The sequence below is a fragment of the Sarcophilus harrisii genome, chromosome 4 (genome assembly GCF_902635505.1).
Source record: "Sarcophilus harrisii chromosome 4, mSarHar1.11, whole genome shotgun sequence".
Classification (NCBI taxonomy): Eukaryota; Metazoa; Chordata; class Mammalia; order Dasyuromorphia; family Dasyuridae; genus Sarcophilus; species Sarcophilus harrisii.
In genome coordinates, this window is record NC_045429.1 from 116539775 (window position 1) to 116548487 (window position 8713).

Here is an 8713-nt window from a genome sequence, read left to right on the forward strand (position 1 = left end):
GTACTATTGCCCCATTAAAATGAGGCTTGATCAGTGGATTTGACTTGCCTCCATTTTTGGAGTCCCCTCTCTTTGCCCTTATCTCTTTTCTTGGGTCCACACCTCTGCCTCCCATGGAAATGGCGTAACTGGGGCCCGGAAGATTTTGGAAAAGGAGTAGCCATTGCTAAATCGAACCTCTCCAATAAGAAGACTCGCGGTCCCGGAAATTTGGAAATATAGAGAATAAGGTTGCCACAGGTCCGCCTGCCCCGAGGAATAGAGACCTGGGTGGGTAAGAGGTTTCGATACCAAGAGAAAAATTGGTGTATATGATAGATTTGTTGGGATTTCAAAGGATTTAATTGGGGCGTGTTAAGGTAAAAGGTTGAAAAATGGTTTGTAAAATTTTTTTAAGTTTTTAGAAGATGTCTGCCCATGGTTTTCCCTAGGAAGGAACCATTGATGAGAAAAAGGGGTGAAAAAAGAGTTGGAGATTGCTTTAATGATTTTTATGTAATTCAGGACAATGCCTCTTTCTTAAAAGGTGCCCATAAGCACACCAATTCTAGGCTCAAATTAGGCTCCCAAAAAACAATGAAAGATTCTGTTTGACCCTCCTCCCAAAAGCTTCAATGGCTTTTTTTAGCTTCCCCAAGAAGGCCTTTAGCTCCACTGACTTGAAGGCGGTTCTTCCTTCAATCAGGCCTAATGGAACAATGATATTGTTGGGCATTTGGGAAATAAGTCTGTCTGAGTGCCTTTTGGCGTACCCATCTGGTTCTGGTTATTCTGGTTCTGTTCTGGGTAAAGTTCCGGCGGGTTATTTTCTGGGGACTGGGAAAATATCCTTAATAATATATTTATGTTTAATGTGGTAACTGTGTTCCTATGTTCTGTGTATTTGTTCTGTTTTGTTGGTTGAAAAATTTTTAAGTATACCGTTGCAACTGTGCTTAGTAAAATGGAGCTCTGCCCATTTCTTTCTGAAAGTTAATTACTATTTTTAAGAAACTTCTTGAATTCTTATAATGGAATTGGGTAGTCTGTATAAGTTTAAATTGAATGTATTGGGTCATCCTGAGGTTATTTAAAAGGGCCTCTGAAAATTTTTTTCTTTGTCCCTTTTAGGAAATGTTTCTGTTACGGACAATATGCAATTTGGGAATATTTTTTCTATGTTTGGGCATTTTAAAAGCCAAAATGATTTGTATGTATAACGTTCACTTTGTAACATCTACCTAGATATGATAATTGTTTTTAAGTTGTGAACTTAGACAAAATTTCTTCCTGTTATTACTATAAAGGTTATGATAAGTCTTTTAAAAGATTTATCAGAAATTTGATTAATAAAATTTATTATTGGAAGAAATTTCTCGGACTTACAATTAATTAGTTAATGCTATTTGGGGTTTTAAAGCTCCACCCTCTGACGTTTGGGAACAATTATTGGAATAAAACTGGGTTAAGGCTATTTTTCCTATATGTGCTGAAGGTTGAGTTTTAATTTGCTTGTGTTATGTCATACTTTTTCCTCCTGTAAAGCAGTCTCTTGATCCAGAGCAATGGTCCAATAAAACTGTTAATTCCTTATGTCCCCTATTTTTCAGTCTGGTTTAATTAATCATTGTATCGTTGCTTGGGGAACTAAATTTTGCCTGGGTCATCTCTCTTGTTCTGGTTATTTCTGTTTGTTTCTTTTTAAGATTTCTATAAGTGAGGGACCAATTAAGGGGTCTTAAAGACGGCCGTTTGCCTGACCTGTAAAGCAAACTCATCTTTTCACATAGGAAACGATTTATTTTGGCCTCCTCATATTTTGCAGCAATCTGGTGAACTGAAGATGGCGGAGAAGACACACGCGACTTTCTAAGCTCTTCTCTTACCCTCTTTATCAATATTATATCGAGCCTCAAAAATGAAACTTGGCCTAATTAAAGTAAAGAAAAAAGTAGAACAACTCACTGGCCAAGAAAATCTGCAGTCTAAAGCAAAAAGGTTGGTTCGGGGCCAAGGGGAGATCGGTGCAGGCCGGGGAAGGGTGGGTTCGAGGAAAGTCTCAAAGGTCTCGAAGGCACAGATCTCAGCACAAGCGCGGCCCAACCCCAGTGGGGGCTTCTCCCTTGGGGCAGTTGTGATCCTACCGGGAATGCAACCCAGGTTGCCTCCAATCTTGCCGCAGTGGGGAGTCGGCTTGGGGGCCTAAACTTTCAAGGGCCGATTTGCAGGGCCAGGAACACTGGGGGCCCAGGTTCCGGGCGGTCCGGTCTGTGGTCTGGGGTCCTGCGTTGCGGTCAGCTGCTAATACTCACAGTCCCCAAAGAGGCTCCGGCCTGGGGCAGTGCCTTTCCCCTCTTGTCTTCCCGAGGGCAATTAAATCACTCCAGCCCCTACCCAAAGCAGTTTATTCTCGGCCAGTGCTGGAATCCACTTCCTGTTGGGGGAAGGGAAAACCTCACTCAAACTCCCATACCTCGGGCCGGAAATGGTTTACATCTCCCCTGCTCTGCAGAGGCTGGTAACCCCTTGCCCTGGGAGACCTACCTAAAGGCTTTAAAAACATGAAAAAAAGATGAAAGAACGATCGACAGCTTCTATGCAGAAAAAGGGCAGGTCAACAAACCTGAAGAGACCTCAAACAACAAAAATCTCAGACTGTCCTCCCTTTACCGGTGCTCTCCATAGAAAGACCATTAAAAAGTCTCAAAAAGAGTTAGAAGATAAATGGGAAAGGAAAGAAAGCCTTACAAGAAACAACAACTTCCCAAAATACAATTGGAAAAGTTAAAAATTCCCAGGATGGGGGAAACAAAATTGGTGAATTGGAAAAAAATAAAAAAATCTGGGAAAGTAAGGAATTGAATTGGAAAAATAAAGAATTCACTAAAAGTAAGGTTTGTGAATTGGAAAAGACAAAGAACTCCAAAGAAAAGTAGGATCTGTGACTTGGAAAAGAAACAAAAAACACTCAAAAAGTAGGATCTTAAAATTGGAAAAAGAAAATTTATAAAAAAAATTGGTGAAATGGGAAGAAAACTAATTTAAAACTAATTGGAAAACAAAAAAAAACTTGAAAATTCTTTTTGAAGAACAAATTTGAATAAGTTCATTTGAGAACAAGGTCAGGTGAAAAAAAAAAATGACCTGGAAAAAACCATGAATTATCTTTAAAAAGCAGAACTTGGAAAATAGATCTAGGAGAATAATCTGAGGGATTATTGGACTTTCCGAAAACTATGATGAAAAGAGCCTAATCTATTTTAAAGAAATCATCAAAGAAACCCCAGATTAATAGAATCAGAAGGTAAAATAGGCATTTGAAAAAATTCATCGAACACCTTCTGAAAGAAACCCTAAAATAAAAACCCAAAGAGATATTGTGGGAATTTCAGAACTATCAGATTAAAGGAAAAAATTTTACAAACGAAAAAAAAACCATTTAAATACCAAAGGGTTGCCACAATAAGGATCACCCAAAGATCTGGCTGCCTCTTACTTAAAAGGAAAGAAGGGCCTGGAATATGATATTTCGAAAGGCACAAGAACTTTGGATTCCCAAATAAACTACCCAGCTAAGCTGAGCATTTTCTTCCAGGGAAGAAAGATGGACATTTAATGAAACAAATGAATTCCATTTGTTTCTGAAGCCAGAACAAACAAAAATTTGATCCCAACCATAGAACTCCCAAGAGATGTAGAAAAGGTAAAAATAACTCTTGGGAATTGTATTTCTTTTTTGGATATACAAAAGAATACATTTAATTTGATTGTACCAATTATAACATAAAAAGGGGAAGTAGATATGGTTAAAGGGATGATGGCAGAATGGGTGGGAAGGAGGGAAAAAGAAAAACCACATCCCACAAAGGGCAAGGGAAACTTATCATATCTGAGGGAATTTAGAGGGGGAGGAACATTGTGGAATCCCTCTCATCAGGTTGGCTCGAAAAAATAATTGACATTTGTTTTAGAAAATTCTCTCACCTCATTAAAAACAGGGGGAGAGGAAAAGGGAAAAGAAAAAGAGTAATAAGGGGAAGGAAGGGAAAGATTCAAAAGGGGAGGAGGGATTATAAAGGGTGGCATTGTTATAAAGGAAATACATAAGAAAAGGGAAAAAGAGGGTTGGGGAGGCAAGAATAAGTAAAAGCATAATCTGGGGTTTTGGGGATGTGGAAATCAGATTTAGTAATTCTAACCATAAATGTGAATGGGTGAACTCCCCCATAAGAGGCAGATGGAACTGGATCAAAAGTTAGAACCCTACAATATGTTTTTAAAAAACACATTTAAAGCGGGAATACATAAGGTAAGGTAAAGGCTGGAGCAAAAATCTATTTGCTTCAGGTGGAAGTCAAAAAAGCAGGGGTAGCCATCATTTCTCAGATAAGCAAAAGTAAAAATTGATCCTAATTAAAAGAAAGGAAGGAAACTACATCCTGCAAAAAGGGTTAACATAAACAACGAACAATATCAATATTAAACATATATTGCACCCAAGTGGGTATGGCATCCAACTTCCCTAAAGGAAAGTTAAAGAGTTGCAAGAAGAAATAGACAACAAAACTGTAATAGTAGGAGATCTCAACCTTGCACTCTCAGAATTAGACAAATAAAACCACAAAACAAATAAGAAAGAAATTAAAAGTAAATAGAATATTAGAAAAAATTAGGTATTTTGGATCTTTGGAGAAAAGTGAATGGAGATAGAAGGCAATATACTTTCTTTCTCAACATTCATGGAACCTTTCCAAAATTAATTTATATTAGGCATAAAACCTCAAAAATTAAATGCAAGAAAGCAGAAATAGTAAAATTTTCTTTTCAGATCATGATGCAATAAAACCCACATTCAACAAAAAGTTAGGAAATAGACCAAAAAGTAATTGGAAACTAAACAATCTCATCCCAAAGAATGATTGGGTGAAGCAGCAAATTATAGATTACAATTAATAATTTCCTCAAGATAATGACAATGATGAGACATCATACCAAAATTTGGGGATGCAGCCAAAGCGGTAAAAGGAATTTTATATCCTTAGGCACTTGAATAAAACAGAGAAAAGAAAAGGAATTAATGGTTGGGCTTTGCAACTAAAAAAACTAAAAAAGACCAAATTAAAACCCCAATCAAATACTAAATTGGAAATTCTAAAATTAAAAGGAGAAATTAAAAATATTAGGTAAAAAACTATTGAACTAATTAAATAAAACTAAAGTTGGTTCTATGAAAAAAAGCCAATAAAATAGATAAGCCTTTGGTAAATCTGATTAGAAAAGGAGGGAGAAAATAAATTAGTAGTCTTAAAAAAAGGAGAACTTTCCACCAATAAGAGGAAATTAAGAGAAAATAATAAGGGTTAAGCTAACTTTATGCCAATAAATTTGATAACCCTAAGTGAAATGGATTTTACCTCCAAAATACAGACTTCCCAAACTAACCAAGGAGGGAAGTAAATTGCTTGAATAGTCCATTTGAAAAAAGAAATAGAACGACAATTAAACAACTCCTAAGAAAAAATCCCCAGGAAAGATGGTTTACATGTGAATTTTCCAAACATTTAAAAAGAACAATTGGCCCAATGCTATATAAATTATTTGATAAAATAGGGAATGGAAAGGAATTCCCTCCAAATTCCTTCTATAACGAACATTTTATGATACCTAAACCAGGTAGGCTTGAAAACAGAAAAAGAAAATTATAGACCAATCCCTAATGAATATTGATGCTAAAATCTTAAATAAATATTAGCAAAAAGACTACAAAAATCATCTCCAAAGATAATACACTATGATCAAGTAGGATTTAAACCGGAATGCAGGGCTGGTTTCTAGGAAAAACTATCAATATAATTGGCCATGTTAAAACCAAATTAACAAAAACCATATGATCATCCAATAGATGCAGAAAAAGCATTTGATAAAATCCAACTCCATTCCTATTAAAAACACTTGAGAGTATGGGAATAAATGGACTTTCAAAATAATCAGCAGCATCTGTTAAAACCTTCAGTAAGCATCATATGTAATGGAGACAAACTGCAACCATTCCCAATAAGATCTGGGTGAAACAAAGGTTCCCACTATCACTGTTACTATTTAATATTTTATTAGAAACCTTGCTTTCCAATAAGAGCTGAAAAAGATTAAAAGGAATAAGGAATAGGCAATGGGGAAAACCCAAATTTATCACTCTTTGCCGATGACTTCGATGGTATACTTAGAAACCCCAAGAGATTCTGCTAAAAGTTTTGAAATAATCCCCTTTACAAAGTTCTGGTTATAAAATAAAACATAAGTCATCAGCATTCTTATATATCACTAACAAAATCCAACAGTCAAATTTACAAAGAAATTCCATTTAAAGTAACTACTGATAATATAAAATATTTAGAATCTATCTGCCAAGGGAAAATCAGAAACTTTATGAAAGAGTACAGACCACTTTTCACACAAAAAGTCTGATCCTAACCAATTGGAAAAATAATAAATGCTCTTGGATAGGGCGAGCAAATATAATAAAAGGAATGACAATATTACCTAAACTAATCTATTTTTTAAGCGCTATACCAATCAGACTCCCAAAAACTATTTTATTGACCTGAAAAATAACAACAAAAGTTCATATGGAAAAACAAAAAGTTCAAAATTTCAAAGGGGTTTGAAAAAAAAAAAATGATGGTGAAACAGCTGTACCAGATCTAAAATTATATTATAAGGCAGGTTCCAAAACTATTTTGGTATTGGGCTAAGGAATAGATTGGAATCAGTGGAATAGATTGGTTCAAGGGATAAAACAGTCAACAAAATAAGCAACCTAGTCTTTGACAAACCCAAAAGATCCCAACTTTTTGGGATAAGAACTTATTTTGATAAAAATTGCTGGGAAAATTGGAAACTAATATGGCAGAAACTGGGCATTGATCCATCCGTGTACAAAAGATAAAGGTCAAAATGGGTTCATGACCTAGGCATAAAGAATAAATTAATAAATTAGAGGAACATAGGATGGTTTACCTCTCAGACCTGTGGAAGGGAAGGTCTTTATGACCAAAAGCAGAACTAGGGGTCATTACTGATCACAAAATGAAAATTTCGATTATACCAAAACAAAAGTTTTTTTACAAACAAAACTAATGCAACCAAGATTAGAAGGAAACTAAACTGGGAAAATATTTTTTACAGTCAAAAGGTTCTGAAAGGCCTCATTTCCAAAATATAAAATTAACTCTAATTTATAAAAAATTAAGTTTCCAATTTGAAAAATAAAAAGGATTGAACAAGACAATTCTCAGATGAAGAAATTGAAACTATTTCTGTCATATGAAAAAAGATGTCCAAGTTTTAATCAGAGAAATCAAATTAAAGACCAACTCTAAATACCCCTACACACCTTCAGATTGGCTAAGATGACGGGAAAAAAAATGATGATTGTTGGGAGGGGATGTGGGAAAACGGGACATTGATGCATTGTTGGTGGAGTTGTGAGCGGGTCCAGTTTTGGAGGTAGTTTGGAACTATGCTCAAAAAGTTATCAAACTGTGTACCCGTCCAACAGTGTTACTACTGGGATTATATCCCAAAAGTTATAAAGAAGGAAAGGGCCTGTATTGCAGAATTTGCGGCCCCTTTTGTAGTGGCTAGAAACTGGGCTGAATGGATGTCCATCAGTTGGAGAATGGCTAATAAATTGGGTATATGAAAATTATGGAATTTACTGTTCTGTGAAATGACCAACAGGATGATTTTCAAAAGGCCTGGAGAACTTACATGAACTGATGCTTTGAGTGAAATGAGCGGACCAGGAGATCATTATATCTTAACAACCAATACTATATGATGACCAGTTCTGATGGATCAGGCCATCCTCAGCAACGAAGATCAACCCAAATTTTCTAATGGAACAGTAATGAACTGAACTAACTATGCCCAGAAAAAGAACTCTCAGAGATGACTAAAAACCATTACATTGAATTTCCCAATCCCTTTAATGCACACCTGCATTTTGATTTCCTTCACAAACTAATTGTAAATATTTCAAGAGTCTGATTCTTTTCTACAACAAAATAACGTTTTGGTCGGGTATCTTATTGTTATCAATTTATATTTTAATATATTTAACATCTACTGGTCATCCTGCCATCTAGGGGGGAGGGTGGGTTGAAAAATTGGAACAAGAGGTTTGGCAATTGTTAATGCTGTAAAATTACCCATGTATATATCTTGTAAATAAAAGGCTATTAAATAAAAATTAAAAAAAAATAAAAAAAAAATCTGGTGAACTGAATCTTTCCATCTGAGACTGATTTAAATTACTGGTCAAATTACAGATATTGGTTTGCTTTTGGAACCTTGATCAGCTTTGATTGTCAGCATGGCACACCAGTTGGGAATGAGCCTCCCTATCACTTCACAACCAAACGTAGTTTTTAAAATGAGACCATGGACGGACCCTGCATCTACTGTAATTTGGACTGATAGAGGGACTTTGGGAATCTTTGATGATGACTGGTTGGTGTGCCTGGATCATCATCACTCTGTGTTTAAAGATTTGGGATGGGATTTGTTAAAACTGTTAATTTATTGCTGTTATGTTTGAAGGATTTTTAGGAAATGCCACTGTACTGGTCGGGGTTTTAATTCACTCTTGGGATTTATTGGGGAATAGATTTTTGTTAATTCCCCATGAAAAAAAAAAAAAGGGAGGGAAAAGGTTGTTTGGGCTTGGTAAATC